General features: G+C 37.5%; 1 protein-coding gene and 1 long non-coding RNA gene across 4 annotated transcripts in view; one reads left to right on the forward strand and one right to left on the reverse strand.

The window, feature by feature from the left end:
• The window catches only part of tbl1xr1a (TBL1X/Y related 1a), a 52,207-nt gene that overhangs the window by 16,369 nt on the left and 13,850 nt on the right, over nucleotides 1–21,988 (forward strand). Inside the window, exons 2-3 of one of the 3 annotated variants that reach the window (XM_056734312.1) lie at nucleotides 11,735–11,791; nucleotides 18,125–18,190. The gene's annotated coding sequence lies outside the window, so the exon portion shown is untranslated. The remainder of the gene's footprint in view (nucleotides 1–11,734; nucleotides 11,792–18,124; nucleotides 18,191–21,988) is intronic. The other 2 variants (XM_056734313.1, XM_056734314.1) reach the window with 2 other exon arrangements.
• LOC130410003 (uncharacterized) lies at nucleotides 6,929–8,560 on the reverse strand. Its single transcript, XR_008904966.1, has 3 exons — nucleotides 8,338–8,560; nucleotides 7,294–7,462; nucleotides 6,929–7,062 (listed from the first exon to the last, which is right to left on the reverse strand). It is a non-coding gene; the product is annotated as an uncharacterized LOC130410003 (long non-coding RNA).

Below are 21,988 nucleotides of genomic sequence, written 5' to 3' on the forward strand. Positions count from 1 at the left end.
TAGTGAGACTTAGAATTCTGTCATTTTTTCTTGACAAAGGCTGCAAGGATGGTGGAGGATCATTGTCTGATCGTATCTTGTTTCTGAATACACGGGTACGTTGGATTGCACGGAGGATTTTCTAATGCGTTTTGTTAAAAAAGAATTGTATGGAGGTGGTTAATTAATCTCCCTGGTTCAGGGTTTGAGTTATTGATGCGTTTGTCAATTCTCTTGAGCGGCAAGGATTAGGGAATGGAAGTTAGTAAAACCTAATCACAGAGTGCATCTTACAGAACAGTTCCTGGTAGACGGTATTTATAGAAATTTAAAACACGTCACATATCACAGTAACAGATGTGGATGCAAGGTGGCGGGTTCATAATTTTTGCTGGAGACTGTGGAGACTTGTGCTTCAGTCCAATAAAGGAAGCAGGTCAAGGAAAGTTGCTTATGCAATTGACATCCAATAACTTAATGCAAAATATTATCTAGTAATAGATAATAGATACAATCCCAGCAGTGCAGTTTTTGTGCATTTCCCCTAATTCCCAATGCTCTGCTTTATCAGTAAACAGTAAGGAGCGAGATTATTTTCTGGCACACACACAGCATAGATTGTGTTGCATGTGACATATTATCTTTCTGCTTCCGTTTTAACAAGAGAGTTTTTGTATTCTGTTTCCTGCAATTGGTGTCATGATGTTTCGTCAAGTAGATTGGTCATGTTGGCTAGACCATTATCTCACAGACAGCTTTGTTGTCTAGACCACTATCTCTTGGACTTACAGATAATATGCATTTAACAAATGTGAAGAAGGACCCCGTCACTTACCCTAATTACTTTTGTCCATTAGACCAATGCTTGGACAAAGATGGCCAGGCTGTATAATAGGGTTTTGGCACTCAGTGTAGGCAATGGGAAACCTTGTCTTACCAAGCTGTGATAGATGAAATCAAGGTATCTGTTCTCTGAAAGTAAAAAGCCAAGGAAAAGCACATCAGTCTCGTGGAATCTGGATGGAGTAACTATACTTTTGCTGGAGGCAGACGCGTAATGGCGCCAGGTCTCCGCAGGTTCAGCATGCTTTAAAGATTCGGGACAAATGCTTGAATTTATGAACTTGGAAGAAAGCATGGTTATCTTGGTAAATGGCTACAAGGCTCCTGAATGGTGCAATCAATAGATTCTGTGTTTACGGCCTAAAGTTTGAAGTATATTTAAGTGATCCTAATACTGATATCTGAGGATAAGGGTGGTGACAGATGTCAAATGTAGTGTATGACTTGATAGTAAATAACATATGCTCATAATTTTAACTTTTTTTCAAAGTCAAGAGTATGTACACTATCCATTATAATGATTTGTTTTGGTCATCTGTTGATTTAAGGAACTCATAATATAGTTTTTTGGCAATTTGGGTAGGGATGTCCCAATCACATTTTTTGTGCACCCGATCTGACCCGAGTCCCGTTCAAGGGCTCCTGACTAACTTTTTTTACTTTGAGCACTGTAGACCCTGACTGACATTTTTAGGAGCGCAAGCAGAAAATTTAGGGGTACACCTTAACAGAGGTTGCGCTAGACTTTTTCATTGTTTCATTTTGATGGACAGGCTTGGAAAAATCTGTCATAATCTATTTTTACCCCTCACTGTGGTGCAAGGTGATAGTACGTGCCAATTAGCATGTTTGGGACGTCACTGTGACGTACATGCGTTCTTTGAACTTACTGTACTTTAATAATTTATATTTAATAAAGCCGAAGTCGTACACATATTTATGTCCATTCAGTAAAAATGACAGGTGCTTGTACACACTGTTTTGTAATAATTCATTTATTCACTTGCAAGTTACTTTAAGCTGCTGTTAGGTCATGAAAGGAGAAGACGCAGGGAGACTTTTTTTCAATCACTGAAAGTTAAGATTTATCCAAAATGACGCTAGTCCTTTCGCTCTCTGAAGGAAATAAGTCTGAAAAAAATAGGGTTTCCACAATACTCAATATAATATTGAACTGTTCGGTACCACCTCCACGGTTCAATAGGTGTAAGTGAATTTCGGTTTTCAAGTTTTGCATTAACATTTTTCGGTGCGCTTAATTACACTGTGAACAGGCTCTGTCTGTGTTTGTCTGTATGCTGAGATAGATAAAGGCATCCCCATGAGTAATATCTAATAGAGAGTGGTGGTCGGGGAATGTGCTCTTGTGTATAATGCTGACGAACAGACACGAGCTGGCTTTATTGTATGCCCGTTGTACTAAAGTGATAATGTCTAAATTTGGCACATCAAGAATGTATTTTTACACTGCATATGAAAGCAGAACGTTCCTGTTGCTCTCTGCACATGCATAAAGAGTGTCTACAGCACCAAAGCCCGTTTAACGAAAGTCATGCCACTGGGCGACCTTTCAGACAGCTATTTATGTCATAGCAATAGTGCCTCCAAACTCCTATTTAGCATTCTATTTCTTCAGATTTATTGCAATGGCAGTGTTGCACCTTGTTAATATATTATCTTTGCCGTTTCCCATTGAGCCCACGTTTACTTCGATTATAGCAATCACAAGTTTTACATTGCGTCATTTTAAATAGGCTGACGCGCAAAACCTCTTCAAGAAGCTTATTGTGCTGGCATGTTGATGAGCAGTAAAACAAAAACAGATGTGAGCTGTCATTGTAAATCTCGAAAATTATTATTCAATTCATGAATTTGTACAAGTTGATTTGTGCTTAAAGATAATAAAATAAGTCAAGTAAAATAAAGAGAATTTCAGTAAAATAGATTTTAAGTTAATAATAATAATACGTTTTTACTGTTCCTGTGACATAAGCATAAAACAATGAAAAAACACTTAAATGTGCCGAAGCCATCAGGACTGAACACAATGGGTGAAAAACCTAGGTTCGTATTGAACCGTGGGTGAGCTGTATTGTTGCATCCCTAGTAAACACCTTATGCCACTGGTTTGTGTGCAACACACCACGAGGCTCTGCTGATCCCGCGTGGCTTTTCCTGAATGGATGATGCATTTATGAGTAATGAAGGGGAAACATACGCATCGCTTCGCATCATAAACAATCACATTCTGTTAAAAGAAATAATTGGATGCTACCAACTCGACAAAACGGGGTATTACAAACTGCCCTTCAGACTTTTCCGTCACTGGTCAAAATTTTGTAGTTAAGGCTAGTGACCTCTGCACCTTAAATCAGCCTAAAATTTTCCATAAAATAGCTGTATTACTGAAAAATACTTCATAAAAACACTTATCTCACAGAAATTACATTGTTCAGTTTTATTTTCAGTTCAGATGGATATGACATTACTCAATACAAGGGTCATGAAGACGTTTTTGTTAATTCTGTGCTAAAATTCTACCTGTCTATGCATTTAACTGCAGGTGACAATGGTTTGGTTCTGCTCATCATTTTAAATGAGGCAGAGCATACAGAGAAGCTTTTAGTGGTTAGTAAAGAGACTGTAAAACTCTGTAAACTCTGAATACACCAGACCAAAATACTACTGAATTCATTTGAACCAATAGAAAATGTGCATGTCATTTTTTTATAAAAAAGGATATATATTTTTTGTTTAAAGTGTTATAGCAAAACTAAAGGGCTTGACTTAATACGTTCTTATTTAGATTTTATGGTGTATTAAGGACACTTTTATAACGTTCACAATGTAAAGATAACTTCATAAACTTAACAAGAGCATGCGCCTGTTGTCATTCTTGTTTTGAACGGATAAGAAACGATTCAGCACTGTCTCAAGTAATCAACAGATAAATGATGCATTCTGAACTCCTCCGCAGTTGTTTCATTTTAAACATCTCAAATATCAAGTCCTCTGGCTAAAAATATCCTTCACATCAAACAGCGAATCGTAGGAATGCGCTCACGTTGTGTCTGTCAACTTGTCAATAATGAGCTGAGCTGTGACTGACGCGACGACAGCGAGAAAGATCAGTCATCCAGCCGGGCACAGAACGCAGCTCCGGACTCTCCCATTCTCACACAAATAGGCCTACACTGGTGGGCTCGCAATCGACTAATCTTTTCTCATTCAACAACACAACTAGAAATAGAAAAAAATCCAATTTGTCAGGTCGCACATGCGTGAGTACTTATAAAAAACGCTTGCGCAGTCTCAAAAAAGGGTCGCACATTGTGACCATTTAGTCGCAGTCTGGCGCTCTGCATTCCGATACTTATATATTCCTACTGCTGCCTCAAAACTAAAACACTCAACACAACACTGGAAGTTCACTCTATGGTACACATATATTTTTGATCGTTCTCTCAGCCTCTCTCTCGTGTTAGCGGACAGCTGCTAATGCTTCTCATCTGTGTCATTAAGTTTGTTGTAAAGCTCCGGTGGAGCGCTGTATGAAGGAAGAAATCAGAAGCTAACCAGGGTTCTCTATCAAAGCATCACAGAGCTGAGCTGGCTGTTATCTGTTCACCTTTTTTAGGGTTTGTTTTTAAAATGTTATTATTGAATGAAGCTCTGTTGTTAACGCCTAGCGGAATGCTTGCGCGGCAGACATTTCAAGCGGCTGGTGTGCTCCTCTTGTTTTTCCACACTGCAGACATAGCTGTCACTGCTTGCGCTCTTATTTACGAAACTTGCGTGGCGGCTAGGGATGTGCCCTATGACTAATTTGACAGTCGTTTAAATTAAAGTTTTGTAACCGTGTAGTTGAATAATATAAGAATGGCCTAGAAGGCGGTCAAAAATTTGGTGTAAGTAATACATTTTAAGGACTAAAATATGTATCAATAAAACTGTCAAATCCAATATTTAATGTAGCTAAAACAGGCATATGCGTTCCACTTTCCGTATGTTATGATCAGTAATATTTCTGCATTTGGTGATGCGCCAAACCTGAGTGGATCGTTTTAGCGGCTGCAAAAGTGACGCGATTAGCATTTGTTTGCTTCAGCTGCATGGTCTCTGTCTGGGCTTAAAATATGTAGCCTGTACGACCTTATAACATCCGTTTTATTTTCTCATAACTCTTTCTTTAGTTCAGTGTTTTAGGACTCTAAAAGTTCAATTCAATTTTAATTACAATTTAGTAAAAGTGTACACTGTAATCATGAAACTTAAAATATTTTACAACAATTTAATTACAACAATTAATTAAAAGCTCAAAAATGAATGTTTTAATATTTGTTTATTTAAGTTATGTTGAATAAAAAAAACTCACGTTTTTTAATTATGTCCAAAATTGAGAACAAGTTATAATTATTTTAGGCCTGTAGCCTATCAACAAACAAGATAAGATTGCCTACACTGTTTAATGCAAGTGCACTGTGTCATGGCGGTGTTTTCAATCATGCATTTCTCCATCGGTTTCGACATTTGCCATAAGAAAACAATATCAGTCGACCACTGCTTAAAATGGTCTAGCCAGGTTATTAATACAAACTAGCTCTAATTTGTATTCCTTAAAATTCCAGGAAACTGTGAAGTCCTTAATTGTTGTGAATCATTTTAAGATCAGCATCATATTATGGCACCACAACTACTCATCTGCTGCCTATTATTGTAACTGTGTTGCACTGTTTTGTTAATCTTTTAGTTGGAGTGGCTTTTCATCTTGAAAGTGTATTTAGGGCAGCTGTATTTCCTTCACTTTCCTGCACCTAACAGATATCAACACGTGGTCTGGATGTGAAACAATGATATATTATGCGAGCATGCTCTGTAAACATAAACTTGATTTGATTGATCTTTTTCCAAGTTCCAGCAGCTTCCCCAGGCTAATCCAGATGGCCCACTTCCTCTGTTAACAAGCTATTAATTGCGATGATTTTTGATTTGGTTATCTGATTAAGATCGATCATGGTTTGGTATTTTCCCCATTATAATTGTAACCGTGTTCAGAAATGGACAGATAAGCGGTCGTTCTATTGCATAGGCAGGAGAATCAGTTTCTTTTTAGGTGCTAATGTTGGTATGCTCTACTGAAGTTAAGGATATAAATAAACTCATAAATAAACTAAATAAATAAACTGTTTACAAACTCAGTCTAAAGCTATACAATTTAGGCCAGAGCAGTTGATTTTTAACGCAGGTAGCGCTGCATGTTATTTTCGTGTTTGCGAACTGAAATTTACAGAAGGTTATATTCGCTTGTTCCAATTGAAAACGATAATGCATTCAAGTACAACTTTTACTCTTTTTGTTAAATTCATACTTGTTTATTGCTATGCTACAGCAATTTTTAAGTTGACCGGCTGAAGAAAATGATATAAATGTTATGGCTGGGTGATGTACACTGTAAAAAAAATCCTGTAAAATTTACAGTAAACTACTGGCAGCAGGGTTGCCAGCCAGTTACTGTAAATTGTACAGCCACAGTACTGTAATTTAATTTACAGCCATTTACTGTAATTGCAGAATACAGGAAAAACTGTAATTATGAATAGCAACAGTATAATGCTGTATTTTTTACAGAAAATTGCTTGATTTTAATTTACTTTATTTAGAAGAAATACATAAATCACTGTATATCTAGTACGTTTTGCATACTGGATATACAGTGTTTAATTTTTTTTAATTGATACAAAAATACATTACAGACGAATTGTGTACGTTGTTGTACATTAAATAATTTTATTCAGTTACAACTTCATAGTATCCAACATGGCTCTTTAAACATCCATGTTTAAACAACGCGTTAACCAACATTACCATCATGAAACAACATTGCAAAACAAGGCCCAAGTGAGTCTGTAAAACGGTCCACATCTTGATCCATCAGAGCACAACAAGTAGCTGGAACTATGGAAACGAAACAAGAGAATAATGTGAGATATTCAATTTATAGTCTGAGAAAAACAGAGGACAACATCTACAGTCAGAGAATAATAAAATGATATAATTCAATAATGAGATCTGTGTGTGTGTGCGTGTGTGTGTGCGTGCTTCTTATTTTTCATCGATTACAATGAAAATTCATCATTGTGTTTAGAAGAGCGGCAACATGTGGGTTCACTGCAACCTGTTTCTTCTGTATCCTGGCATTTTAGATGACGCTTCTTCTTGCTCCACTCTCTGGATTAATATCTACAAAGAGTCAGGAAAAACTAAATGTTATATATTAAATATACAAAATATATTATATTAAAACACATGAATTAAATGATCAGCTTGCTAGTGTTAAATAGGAGAGACTTCTAGATAATTTGCCCTAAAAAAATCCATCTCTCGTTGAGAAATATTGTTTTAAAGGTCTTAACAGGTATATCACATTAACATATCTATAAAATGCAGGTAAGGAAGTTGTTCAACTAATACCTTTCAGTGGACTCCAAGAGACACGCTGACCCATCCTGGTACTCAAGATTGAATATGTAACATGCTATGAACAGAGTGACAAGGCCAGACATGAAGCTGTGCTGAGAACGTCACACAGAACCTAACCTTCAGTAGTCAGCATCCAGTGGCCTGCATGGCAAAGTGTGTCCTAAAACAAACAATACCACATGTGACAATAGTTAATAGTTACTATAGACTTTTATCTTTAAGCTTTTTACATTTAAACTACATTTTAGTATAAGTGACTCTACAAACAAACTCTAAGCAAATTACACAGAGTAATTTACACTTAAAACCGTACTTATACAGAAATGTAATCCAACAAACGTTAGGGATGTCACGGTCAAGAAATTGTCACACTAGTATTTTATAACGGGTCTCACTCCCACCCTCCAACGGTCCTATTTGGGAAACAGGCCTACTATACAATGAGGGTGTCGCTAACGTCTTTTGCTCAAGCTCTCATCTGGCCTCCGTTACATATACTGTATATCTAGCTGATTACGTACATTAATCACTTTACCGGGCTATCCTCCGTGAACATCGACTTACCGGAAGCTTTGCTGACTCGTTTTAATTTGGTCTCTCGATTTAACGGATAACTGCATTTGCAAATTTGAATTACACCACAAAATAATCACGACCGAGTGTGGTATCCCAACTGTCGAAGCATGTAACTTATACCATGTCTATGGCGGGCGCGATGTTCAACATTAAAAAAACAACCGTCAACTTACTAATACAATGAACTGTAGCTCGTCACATACCGCCTTCGCTCCTGGTGTGAACAAAAACTCTAAATAACATGAACAACTTCTGTCCTCAGGTGCTATAGCGACGGAGAATGTTTGAAATTTTACCGCGGCGGCGCTGCTAAAACCCCGCGCAAGACTCCTTCGGTCCCCGCGGATGGAGGTTGAATCCGGGGTTACCAATAGGAAACGCGAATGTAGATACCTCTATATAACGTTACCACTATGTTAGTTACCAAATATGGAAAAAAGTACTTAATAAGTCACTTACCACAGGTGTGAATCACTCATTTTGCGCACTACCCCAATCTCGACTGTTGAAGATCATCCCGCCATTGTAGATTTGAAATTTACAGCAATATTCTGTACATTTGAGTTAATCCGTCACGTGACCCCAGAATGCATTGCACTTTACAGCAATATTCTGTATTATTTAAAAAACAGTCAGCTTCTGTAAAATAACGCTGTAGTTTTTACAGCAATTCGTTACAGTGTAGTTAAAAATGATCACCGATATAATGTTTCGTATCATTTGATATTGAAAATGATTGATACATTTGAACAAACTTTATTAAGACCAATAAATGTGGTACAATGCGCTGAAGGGATAGTTTACCCAAAAATTGAAATTTTGTCATGAATTACTAACTCTAGATTTTCCAAACCTGTTTCTTTCTTTGATTGAACAGAGAAAGATATCTGGAAGAATTCTTGTAAACAAACATTTCTTGGACCACATACTACCATTGTTGGAAAAATTTCAACCGTTCTCAATAGTGCCCCAGAACGGTTTGCTGTCCTACATTCTTCAAAATATCTTCAACAAATCAAAAACATTGTAAAGTAACTTAAAAAAACTAATAAAAACTGTTTGGTTATAAGCATTCTTTCAATATCTTTCACTGTATTCATCAGAACAAAGACATTTTTACAGATTTGGAACAACTCGAAGGTGAGTAAATGATGAATGAATTTGGTGAACTATCCCTTTCAGTTTGGGTCGTTGATAATCGAACGGTAATGCGAAGCGGGCTGGCCATCGGAAGCACAGTAACCTAGTGTAAATATTTTATATATCTTTGCTTTTTATTATTTAGTACATCTAGAATAGATTTTTGCTTAAAGGAATAAAATGAGGCACGGAGGCACGGAGAGACACGTGTGACTTTAAAACTGCCCTTCTCGTGATGCGCGAAGAGATGCATCCACGGACAACCACGTCTGACTTTAAAACCGTGCACCTCGAGCTGCAAGGAGAGATGCATCTTAAATGGTAAAAAAAGAAAACGCGCTTGATTTATAACTGCGCAGCTCGCAAGTGACTTCACAGACCAACTAATCGATAATGAAATTGGTTGACAACATATTTGGACAATGGAAAAAAGGCACATGACATCAATCGGTTTTTTTGCACAGAGCAGATTTATTTTTCAACTTCAGGTGCTCCGAGCTCTTCCTGCAAAAATGCACGGTGCACATAAGCAGCACACAAAACGCTCCCTTCCAACTGAAAACAATTCAACAGTCTAAAAGCAAAAAACACGTTCTGTCTGATCAACCCCTACTGTGCCAAGACATCAGAACCGAACTGAAAACCGTGGGTAAAAACGGATGTACATTCTGAACGGTCGGCTAACTGTATTGTTGCAGCATCCTTACTGTTTACATTCACTTAAGATATAACCGACTGTGTTTATGTGAACCTTGTTTGTTGTTTATGTCAAACTGTGTGCATTTGACAGTTAAAGAGGAATGAGTCCTGAAAGAGAACCTGGTTCGGCACTGTTGGCAATGATGTCTGTGCACGTGCATGTGTCGGAGTTGCGCAGCATGCACATAAGTCCGAAGAAACGGCTGTGAGTCAAACGCTTAAAAGTTTAAGCAGGAACAACTTCAAAATCAATACACATAATAATCTTTGGTGATGATGAATAATTGTAGCGCCTGTGATAGAGATATAGGCCTACATGCTGTTGAATATTGGATGTGAATATGTGTCGCGCTGCATTGATGCGCTTGCACAATCACAGTAGAACACTGTAGCATGAGTAACAATCTATCTGTAAAAGCAAAATTCAAACTTGCAGGTTGCAAACGCTGTAAAAATGCTCGGACTGTCTCAAAAAAAGGTGAAAAGCTGTGTATGGTCAAGTGACTGTGCATGGGTTGTTAATGCAATGTCTGTACATGTTAACTTTTGTGCGTTATATTGATTTTTTTTCTATCGTTATTGATAAAGATGTTTTGTCAAAACATATCGTTATTGTTAGTTGACTTTTGGGTGAAATAAATGAGGTCTGAATTTGGTTGAAAACAAGAGGAAGCATTTTTTGGCATTAGAGCATGGGCAAAACATTGCATAGTGTGGAGACGATGCATTGCTTTCCAGTTTAGTTTTGCTGTCCCTGTTTATTTGATGTTTAAATGTGATTTTATGTTATTTTGGGATTCAAATCGTACAAGCAGTAAATTTATCCAAGTTTTACATGCAGCTAGTTATATAAGCAAATTTGGTCATGTGACATGTGACTCTCCCCTCTCTTTAGTGGCTTTTTGTTTGAGTGGTTCCGTTCGGCCCCTCGACCAGTATGCCTCCTCTGCTCTTTTTCCTTCGATAAGCAGTTTTAAGCACGTGCAACCTTATCGCATTTTGTCTTCACTGACCTTCATCGCTCTCGCACATCTCTTCTGCAGGTCTCGGATGACCCAATTAAACTTTTCTCTCATTCCGCACCGCCGCCCTCACCGTACCCAACTCTGGACCACTAAAAGGGTGGCAGTCATGGTTCAAGAAAGGGCATCTCCATGGTGAAATGCTGCTATGCTAGAAAAATATGCTGTAATGATAGCCTCGCCAGAAAGTAAAAAGAGATGCTGTCATGTGATTTGGTTTAATAATGGAGAAAAAGGCTTAGACGGTGGACTTATTTTAGATGTGTTTTTTTTCAGTCCACTTCCCAGCAGATGAGACAGAACCCTTTGTCTGTGTTACCAAGACCCTTGTGTTCTTCTTGGAGAAAATGTATTTAAAATGTAGGTTTCACAATGTGAAAAACCATGTAGTGGAGAAAAAGAGATTTGTATTTCTTTGGAGCACTGTGTGCAGTTGTTAATGTTATTTTTTGTGACTGGATTCAGATCATAAGCAGTTTTTCCAGAGGTGTTTTGCTATATTCAATTCAATGGTGAGACCGAATCAGAGTAAATGCTGTGTTTAGGACATTGAAATCTCTCAGAGGTGTGCAAATTATTGTAAAAAATATTTACAGGTATATAGGTTACAGAGTTGTAGAGGCAATAATAGAACGAACAAGAATTATAAAATGCATTAGTTTGAGCTCATTAAAGAACATTATTATAGTCACAAGAAACATCTGTGTAGAAAATAATTCACTTAAAGACTGACTTAGAGAACATTTGGGTTATATTCATGTCAATTTTGCTTTGTTTGTGGCCTGACCATCCTGACAGCAGTACATGGCTCAACTAATTGTATGATTCAAGGTGGAGAGAATCTGTCTGTCTAATAGAAAACTGAGGAAACCTGTTTGAAAACCATCATAATAGAAATCCACTTGTTATTTCTAGAGTTACAGGAAATGCACACTTTACATTTAATTTCTGCAACAAATAATAGAGCATTGACTGTATTTTCCTTTTATGTCCAGATTGTCAAGACTTCTCAGCTGCTAAAGGTTCAAATTGGAGCAAGACCTGATCACATGGTAAGCTAAATTTCATTTCTGAGTTGCAACTGTTTGTTTTTGTCAGTGTTGGAGCACACTGAGCTATGCACACATGTGGTCTAGGGTCTTGGACCATTACACAGCTGTAATGAATTCACTAAATGCCTGACGTGTCAGTTAGGGTTAAGCCTGACGTGACACTAATGAATGAATTTTGTGTAGTTTGCACAAACAGTTAAAGCTTTAGGTAAACAAAGCAATGTCAGTAAGCAGTTAAGGGGATAGTTCAGCCAGATATGAATATTCTCTCTAACATTTGGCATGGCATGGCAGCTAGAAAATCATATGACTCCCTGAATTTAGTTGAACACAAACAAGTAGTCAACACAAACAAAATGTAGCTTATCGGTAACTGGTAGTTCCTTTCAGTGTGTACCATAGCCTTTTGCTACAGTGTTTTACTTGGAAGATTTTTCATAAAAAAGTTAAGTGCTTGTCATGGATTGTTAGAGGACAAATTATGTATGCTTAATAATGCTTTCTTGTGACTTGATTGCCTGCCAGGATCTAGGGGAAAAAAGGTTATGACTTCCTTTTTTATAACCTGAAATTTCCAGGTATTTCTTGTAGAAGAGTCAGTGCATCCTGTTGGTCAAGACCACTTCACAGATTACTCAAACACTACATCAAACCCCTTCACAGGTGTTGTAGATCACCGCAAAATGGCTTTTCTCTGCATAACTACTCTCCAGCATGGTATATTGTTCCAAGGATCAAAATTTTAAGCACTTTCAAAAGCAAGCGCTATTCAAAGGAGGGTGAACTTCAGTGATTCTGTGTCAACAGTTTTCTATAGCGTTTGGTTATAGAAGTTTTGGATGTGGAATAGTATGTTGTTAGTCTTATTGCAGTTGCTTTTGAAATCACTAAATTCCATGTATAGTTATAGACTGCAATACATGTTTTTTTCACTCTAAACTCATTTTGTCAGCCTTTCTTAAGTGTTGCCATAGAAACATAGAGTATGGAGCGGCTAGTCTAGAGGTGAAGATTTGTTTCCATGTTGACTGGCGGAGAACGATGGAAAATCGAGGTCTAATAAACAATTTAACTCCTGTATTTGTTACAAAGCTTTGTTATTCTGACTGACTAAAAACTTTGAAGGGTTTGTATTTTTTATTGAATTTTTTCATGTTAATGTAGCCATTTTTGGAAAAATTCACCATATGGGTGTAGACATGGGCCGGTATTAGATTCTGACGGTATGATAACCTTGATCAAACCTATCCCGATATCACGGTATTAATATGACATCTCTATAAAAATTGTTTTTTTCCACTGAACACTAAGTTTTATTTTTAAGAAATGTCAAGAACATTCTGGAACTGTTAACATGTCAGGTTAAATGATTCAAATAAATATTTGAGTTATTCTTAATTAAATTAAAATAGATGTAGTCAGTTAAGTGAGCTTTAACCTGTTGTTCAACAATAATCAGAAGTTCAGACCATAAATATTTTTTTGTAAAAAACCAATGACAGAGACCTGTCGTTTCCATAACAACATGCGAGGAACGTGAATGGTCAAGAAGGCCCAAGCTCGAAAATATAAAATTAAGGCTGATACGCCCATTTGAGCATAGTTTTCTATAAATAATACGTTTAATTTTCAATTTCAACAACTTTTGAATAAATTCCTAGCGAGAAATTAGTATTGTAGTTTTAAAATATGTGATCAGTTATGGCAAAGACGCTCTCTGTTTATAATTCAAATAGACTTTCGTTACACTGCCTTTGTTTTTCTTGGCTGCCTTCGTGCAAAGACACTGTCTCGCGGCAACTGTTCGGCTGCTGTTTTTAACCAAATGATGCTAAGAGCGGTTATTTATACAGCGTCTTTTTCGATGGAGAAAAAGTTCCAAGGATTCATCTCCTTCGGCCATCCTGCACACAGGTGACTATCACAGATAGATAAGCAAAGATACGCATCTGTTCTGAATTGCGAAGATGCAATATAGAATTGGAGCCTGAAGAGTTTGCTTTGGTGTAGACTAAATCCATCATGAAATCTATGTCCACAATACCAGGACCTGAGTGGTACCACAGTATTGAGTTTCCATGTTTTGGCTTTGGGCATAAAGGACTCTACATGTTAGCTGCATCCCTTTTTGACTAACAAAGCCTGAATTATCTTTGTTTGGGTTGTCTGAAAGATCACTCTTTTAAAGATTAAATGAGATCAAAACTGTGTTGCTTTAAGGCAGAATCTTAAATTGTTGACTTGTTGCTCACCTGAGCTAAACCCATTCTCATCACCTTGTCAACACATTTAAGATGATGCCTTAAAGCAACAGTCTCAATCTTATTTTTTTCAACCACAATTTATGTTAAAATGTGCAATAACTAACAATAGACATTTACTGACATTTACAATAAAACCTAGAAATCTACTTGTTCCAAAACCTACATCCCTCTCTACTAGCTGTCTTTATATGCAGCATTCCAATAATCTACAAACCTCATAAGTAAATGAATTGGGATGCTCTTCATAGGCAGTGCTGTCTCGAAAATTGTCTAATATCGTGCGAAAGCGCCATTAATAAATAATTCTGGTAATGATTAAGGGGGCGCTATTCCCCATCTTCTGAAAGTGTACAGCATCTTTAGATCCAAAAGAAGCCCTCATTTGAAAAAAAGTTCACATACAATTCCATGGTTTAAACAGTTTTCTTGTAAATGCGCAGTATTTTTCTGTAATTTCAAACAACATTTCAAGTTTTCACAGTTATCACTGTTCTGAATCCAATCTGGGCAAAGTCTTGAATAAAAACTGCAATTTTCTTAGCTTTTTGTTCTAAAGGTTTTATTAAGATAAACTGTACATTTAAGAGGTACATAAAAGTAAAGATAAAAGATTAAGATTAAATACTTTTTTGTTAGATATATGTATGTTTGTATAGAGAAAAGTATTCCGAAAACCATCAAAGTTTTGTGACCAATAGGCTATATAAAATGGCTGGCTGGCAGCTTTTGTTTTACAAAATGCTGGTGGGGAAAGAGTGAAGATGTCTATCCTCTGTAACAGTCTTCACGTCAGGGGCAACTCAGTAGATTTTGAAAAGGAGCAAACGTCAGTCAAAACACGTTCTAAGGCTGTTTTTTTCCCACCTTTTGCTTTGCTTCAAAAGCACGAGTCCTGATTCACAGACCTTATCACCTTCCCAGATTATTTAGCATTAACGTCAAGGCAACCGCCATTTAGTGATGAATATTCAAAGCGTAACCTTTGTGCCTGATCTGCCGTGGCTCAGTCTAAATCACACATGATTATGGTCTTTATCAGCCTGCTTTCCTGTCTGATGTAAGATTGTCTGAACAATAGTTGGGTTTATCAAGCAGGTGCATCAACAGTTGTTAACGAACATCCCCCTACCTTACCTTACTGCTAGAGATGGGGGAAGGGAAGTATCTCCATGTTTCCTCATGAGAGATAGAAAAATCCCCCAATGGCCCACAGAAGTGTCACAGCCGAGCACACAGTGGTGTGTAGGTGGATAGACTAACTGCTCTTTGAAAGGAAATGGTGACATCTGTTTCCCTTTAGCTGGCTTATTGTGAAGATTGCCAAAGATTGTTTTGTGTGTTATGTACGTTGAGCTCTAATTTTGGTTGGAGACTTGAAGAAAGGGTGTTTTTTTTAGCGCTTTCAGTGTGAATCTGGTCTCCATCACATCAAAAAATAACAGTGTCCTCTTTCGTTTGACAAATGAAAAGTAGGGATGTAACGAATCACGCAGCTTACGATGCGATTCACGATACTAGCCTCACGATACAGTTTTTTCACCATTTATTTTTACTTAAGGAGTTGAGATGAATTAGAAATGGACAACTGCCTTTTTATTAATTCTCAAATGCTGCACATTTCTTTGTAAAATAAAAATAACAAAACTTAATTGCAATTTTAAAACGAATTCCAAATAAATTGAAAAATGAACAATTGTCTATTTAAACATGGACCCTGGTGTTGCTTATTTAATAAAGATAATCAACTTTGCTATTATCGATTTTAACAAGTCTCAGCTCAAGCTAAAGCTAAAGGCTTAGCTTTAAAATGTTTTTGCTCAGATGTGCTAAAGCCGCTCTCGTCCTATTTAAAGTATTTGACAGCTGGTGATACATACTGCTAAAAGGCGAGTACACAGTGTGACATGGATGTTTCTATATTCATTCCACAGTTGGCAAGATAACCTTCCGTGATCTTTGTACCTCTTGCTCATAGTGGTGCATTGTTTTGTGTGGTGGCTGATGGGGTGCCATCATCAAGAAAAGTTGACTAAACAACTAAAAACGAGAAGACAAATGTGAAAATGCATCACAAGCTTATTACCTATTACTGTCATTTTTACAGTCAAACAGAGTTGATGTCCTACGTTGATTTTTAACCACTCTTGTCTCTCACTTTGCTCTCCAATCAGATTTTGTTTGGCTCACCATCGTAACGACACCTGCTACATCGCTTAGGAAATTCAGACCAATAATGTGAGCTAATTGGAATGTACACCGCTCTGAAAAACAGATAGAAACAGCAGGTGCAATAGCACAAAGACAGTCTCAGAGAACCAGGAGACATTGACGAGCTGGTTGTATGAAGGAAGTAGTTTTCATCCTTTCAGAATGTCTCACTTGAGACTTAACCTTTGTAGATGAGACCACTGAAACCCGCCAAAAGCTGTAACTAAACAGCCACGTCAAAACTCGCGTTTCAGTTCTCGCCAGTGGAAATTAACTCTGGCCTGTGAAAGACTCCCGCTCACTATAACCATAGCATTCACTTAACAGAAGAATGTGATTCACGAATAAAGAAATTTATGCCCCAGACCTGAGGTGGGAAAACCGCCCTCAATGATTTGTTGTTTTAACTTTCAGGCTTGGAATAGCTGCTGGTATGTGCCAGGGCAAGTTTTAAGCTCGAGACCATTTTTTAGACACCCGTTTTGGCGATGTGACCGCAGGGTTGTTGATGATAAGATGGAACTTGGCATTAATCGCTCGCTAACAAGTTACAGTTGATACTTTATACAGGGTGAAACATCAAAGCAATAAATAGTCTGTGTTGCTGATCGTACTTGATTGGTTGATTTTCATATCCTGCCTCTGATGAAAATAATAATAACACATCTGGAACTTAATTTATATTGTAAGTTATTCATTGTCAAGAAAGCTTAAAGCTCAAATTTAAAAATATAATAAAACTTTATGCTGATGTCACAATTTATATATATTTTTTGCAATATTGTGCCAATCAAGAAGATAAACAACACGTGTCGTTTAAAAGATGTTAACAACAAGTTTTACTTGGTCACCATGAAATCAAACAGGAAATTCTTAGTGTTTTACACGGTGTTGTGCAGTGATCAAATCATTTATCTGTGCACACCATTCTTTTTTTATGCATCTTCACTAGTAATCCCAATCAAAAACATAAAGCTGCGATCCCCCTCTCACAACAACTCTTCACCACATGACGTAAGCAACAAAAAAGAGGTAGAACTATACTCCCTGTCCAATGGTCAAGCATTTTAGCCCTCCCCTCCAGGCCCAATTTACAACAAACCAATGAAAAAAGGCAGGCAAAATAAAGCCCCCCCCTACATTTTTCTAATTTCAGAAGCCGTTTCACTCGGATATATGTCAGGATACGGAAAACAAGTCAATGGCAACTCTTTAAGGGAAACTTGTTTTGTTCCTTTGTTGCAGGGGTGTAGGTGTGCCTTAATCTTATTGTCGTCAAAGGTACACATCATCACATTCGTAATGTCAACAGCGTCACTGTAGTGACTGAAAGTGACCTTTTCTCACCTCATTCTCTTTTAACCTGGTGTCCCACTGATCAAGGTGTTTTTGTATGCAGGTTTATTTATAAATAAAAACTTTAGTTTTTTCATGAAATTTGTAGGCCAAATGGTGTAAAGGTGTAAGAATACTTTTTTAAGAGTAGTCTGATGATGCTTCACAAGTTATTTAAAAAATAATGAAGTATTGCCAATGCAAATTGAAGCACTTCATGGCTATGAATGGTCAGTTTTCATCATAATTTATGTTTCCATGGAAACAGCAGTTTATCAATGCTTAATCTCTGAGCTTATTGTCATATATATCTTGAAACGTTTTGAAATACTGTTTTTTCTGAGGGGAAAATTATTTTGATTATTATTTGCCGACTGTTTGCTCTTAGAGACCCAGCTAAGAAAACCCCCACAAACATGCCTTCACTGACCTCAGAGGAGTTGGGTAAATTTAGGTTTATTGCAGGTGAATTTTGTTTTTCAAGACAATATCTGCTTCATTGACCTTTTTTGTAATGTTATTGCAGGTGCTGAGACACTTGGTTTGGATCCTTAAAAAGCGTTCGCCTTGCGGAAATAGAGCTGATAGTGTGGTGAGTATAAATGCACGGCGGTGCTAAGATGGCTTCTTTTTTTCTCTAAGGAGAATGGAAAAACTATATTTAGCAGGGCTCTGTTTTTGACATGGAAAAGGTACAGCTGTTTCAGAGAGCGTTTGGAGCAGAACAATACAGGACGGGCTGTTCGGTGCGTTACACACACACACAGCATTCAACTCGGGTGTAACTTGTTATTATTTTCACACCTTCCAATGAAATGCCCAGTGACATTTCTTCATGACTGCTTTCTCAACGTGGATCGAGATGGACAGTTTATAGTACTTGTTTACTTATTAGGGGAATACGGTTGGGTGTACAGAGAATCCTGCAAGCGGTCTGCAAAAATGTAGCATTGATAAAATGGCAGACAGAGAGACAAACTATTTCAGGTCCAACAGCAGTATATATTCTGTATAGGGTTGGGAGATGCCTACAGTGAAACATCGCGATGGACGATGATGGGGTTTGGGGGTATTTCAGTTTGCTGGATGGCCATCTGCCAAAACATTCAAAACAATTATATCAGGTCTCCACACTGCGACCAAATCGCGACCATTTTTTCAAAACAGCGTGAGGATTTTTACATGCAAATTTAAATCCAAGTTGCCTTTATTGGTCATTGTGGCAATAGCTAATGCACTTAAATGGGAACAGTGAACTAGTTTGTTTATACTGACGCTCTTCTTCTGTCTATAGTAACTGATTTTGGCAGGTGAAGATATGACGTAACCCTTCTGTACAGCTCCAGCGAGATCGTGTTCCAACATACCTTTAGGCATCGCCTATCCCACTTGCAGTGGGCTAGAAGGGAAACAGTCCCTCCTAAGGGTCTGAGTGTTTTAAAAAACAGCAGAAAACTCAGGCAACAGGAGAAATATGCCAAAGGGGAGAGACCTTTTGTTTTGTACTTCCTCCATCACTGTAGATAACAACTCGCTTCGGTTCACTGGGTCTCAGCAGACCTTGAATATGTTACCCATTAGTCATTCGTCTTCACAGAGTCCTGTTGTGGTGACTTCCTGGAAAGGGCCTCAGTGCACTCGGTTCACCTGCAGATAAAGAATTAGCGTGTCTGCGAGAAGATCTCACTGGGGGTGGTTCCTCTCATTTGCTATTGATTATTGGCTTGCATTGAGCTCCAGTGATGTTCACGGTCATTTATTTACTAAGGCTATCACTTACTCTGTTTGCTATGCTGGTTGTTTGTCTGGATATTTTAATAGATATGTGCATGAAGTTTTTTTAATTAAGCATTAAGCCACCGACCATTATAATATCATTATTCTTAATGGTAGTTCTCATTTCTTATTGGTTAAAATGCATCAATGCCAAAACATTTGATGGCCATAATTATAGGCTTCATTTTCGTAATGCATTATAATATTGATTTTATTCTTAGGGTATTTTCGGGTTATGACCAAGCAAGATAACAAGATGTAAAGGAATATTAATTGAGGTTCAGCATTGGATTCCTGTGCTGTAGCACACTCTTTCATCCTTTAAATTTGACAGGATGTTAAAACGATGTGTTTTTTTGTGATTCATCCTAAAGATGCTTTAATTGGACGCCGCACCTGGCCTGAAGTTAACTTTCGCTCTGTGTTTGTTGATCGGTCTAGTGGCTAATAACATAACTATTTATATTTTTAAATGGGTCATGTAACTGTTGCATTTAAGTTTTCCCAAGTAACGGTTCTTGTTAGTTCTTGTCTCGCTAGACATACCTTAACTTGTTAGCTAATGTAATTATGTATTCCTTTTGCTTGTTATAAAAATAATGTACTCTATTTTTTGTGGATGTGTACTGGAAGTTAAGATCGGGCCACAAAAGCATGCATGCACAATAACGTTTGTTTATGTTGTTGCTTTGAAACCGTCTATAGAAGTCGAGCTTCAACTGGCTTACTCAGTGTTAACCTCTGTAGCTGCAGGCGGTGACACCACATTTACTGTCTCTCCTAAACAGAGGTAAATGATTTCATTAAACCTCCCCAGCACGTATGTGCCGGAGCATATGAAAACAGCCTTCAGCATTATTCATAACCTCTTCTTCAAATAGTTGCTACTACTGATTCTAAAGACTTGAGATTTGTATCCATGACAGTAAAGTTACGATGAGTAAGAATCGGTGCATATAAATAACAGAAATCTGGCAGATATTTCCAAACACTATTTAGCTATTTCCATTTCTATGTTTTTGTTTTCAAAAAGCTCCATTTGATGTTGTGAAAAGAAGATCAATATTAATATTTTTTAGCGGACACTTTTACCAAAACATGAATTTTGAGTGCATTCTGGACGTTTTACCAGGATGTACATTCCCTGAGAATGAAACCCATGACCTTGCTATTGGCACGCTCTTCCAAGTGAGCTACAGGAAAGCTACAACTGTTGCCCAATCCCTTAGGTCCCCCAGGAATCCTGGCAGTTTAGATCTTGTCCTCATTTTACTTCTCATACTTCCCATTCTTGTTGCTCTCTGTCAAGTCCTGGAATGGAGCAGTGTGGTGCCTCCCCCAAGCCGTCTTCCACCTGTGCACCAAATAAAAATCATTGCTCTGCGTGTGCATGCGTGTGAGAGAGAGGGAGTCAACATTTCATTTCACAAATACTGTGAAAGTCACCTCAGAAAGAGAAGTGATAGCTATTCTCACCCAGAAGCAATGTCACAACATTCAGATAACCTTTCCTGCCTCTGTAGGCCCGCTGTTACACCACCCACAGACCTTGCTGTTAGGTGTTTCAAAGTTAGCCTGTCGTGTGACTGTCTACAATAGCTGCTGTTATGTAGATTCAGAGTTAAAGTTTGTGATTTATACACCAGAAGTGCCTCAAGACGGAATGTAAACAATGTTTTTTGTTACCAACAGACTTCAAAATATCTTCTTTTGTTTTCTGAAGAAGAAAGAAAGTCATACAGTTTTATAACGACATAATGGTGAATTGTTATTATTATTATTTTTGGGTGGATAAACACTTTAACCAGTTTCCTGCTGCTGATGTGAAAGTATTTTACCATGGAAAACATTACCTAATGGCTTTAAACATGACTATTTGCTGACTCAACGTTTGTCTTTTTAGAGAAGTTGCACAATGACTTTGATCCAGCTTTTGCTGGAGCCAAAACAAGAAATGGGCTTTAACTGCCCCCCTGTGCCAACGGTTGTGCGTTTTATGATAAATAGGCTAGCGGGGAGCATTATCAATTGCTCAATTGAATGCGTTTGGAGTAAAGCATTTGGAGAATCACTGTTAGAATGTAGGGTAATTTCTGGTAATAACGTCATATCAGAATTAGGGAAAAGTAGAGTATAATTTCTTCCTAAATGATAAATAGCAGTACCAAATCATGACTATAAACGTAAACTGAAGCAATTGAGTATTTGCTAAAAGCATGTGTGTCATCGGAAAATACATCAAAGATAGAAAGCTCCATTTGTCCATTTCATGACATCTTCAAAAGAAGGATTGGCAGTGTTTATGTGTAAGAGTAAAAGATGAGAAAATGGATCATATTAGCAATTTTATGTCATAAGCGACATGCATGGTTGCCTGTATGACTTTCTTTCTTCTGCAGAACGCAAAATAAGCTATTTTAATGAAAGTTATAAACTGAACAGCGCAAGCACCCTTTCACTTCTATTGTACGCAAACAAAACAAGTCAATGGGTGCCGGTTAACAACATTGGTGGTCTGCTGAAGAAAGAGTCATACAGCATTTAAAGATAAAAGGTGGAAGACATGATGACATAATTTTTTTTTTGGTTGAACTATCTCTTTAAAACACACTCG

Source organism: Triplophysa dalaica, chromosome 21 (genome assembly GCF_015846415.1).
Source record: "Triplophysa dalaica isolate WHDGS20190420 chromosome 21, ASM1584641v1, whole genome shotgun sequence".
Classification (NCBI taxonomy): domain Eukaryota; kingdom Metazoa; phylum Chordata; class Actinopteri; order Cypriniformes; family Nemacheilidae; genus Triplophysa; species Triplophysa dalaica.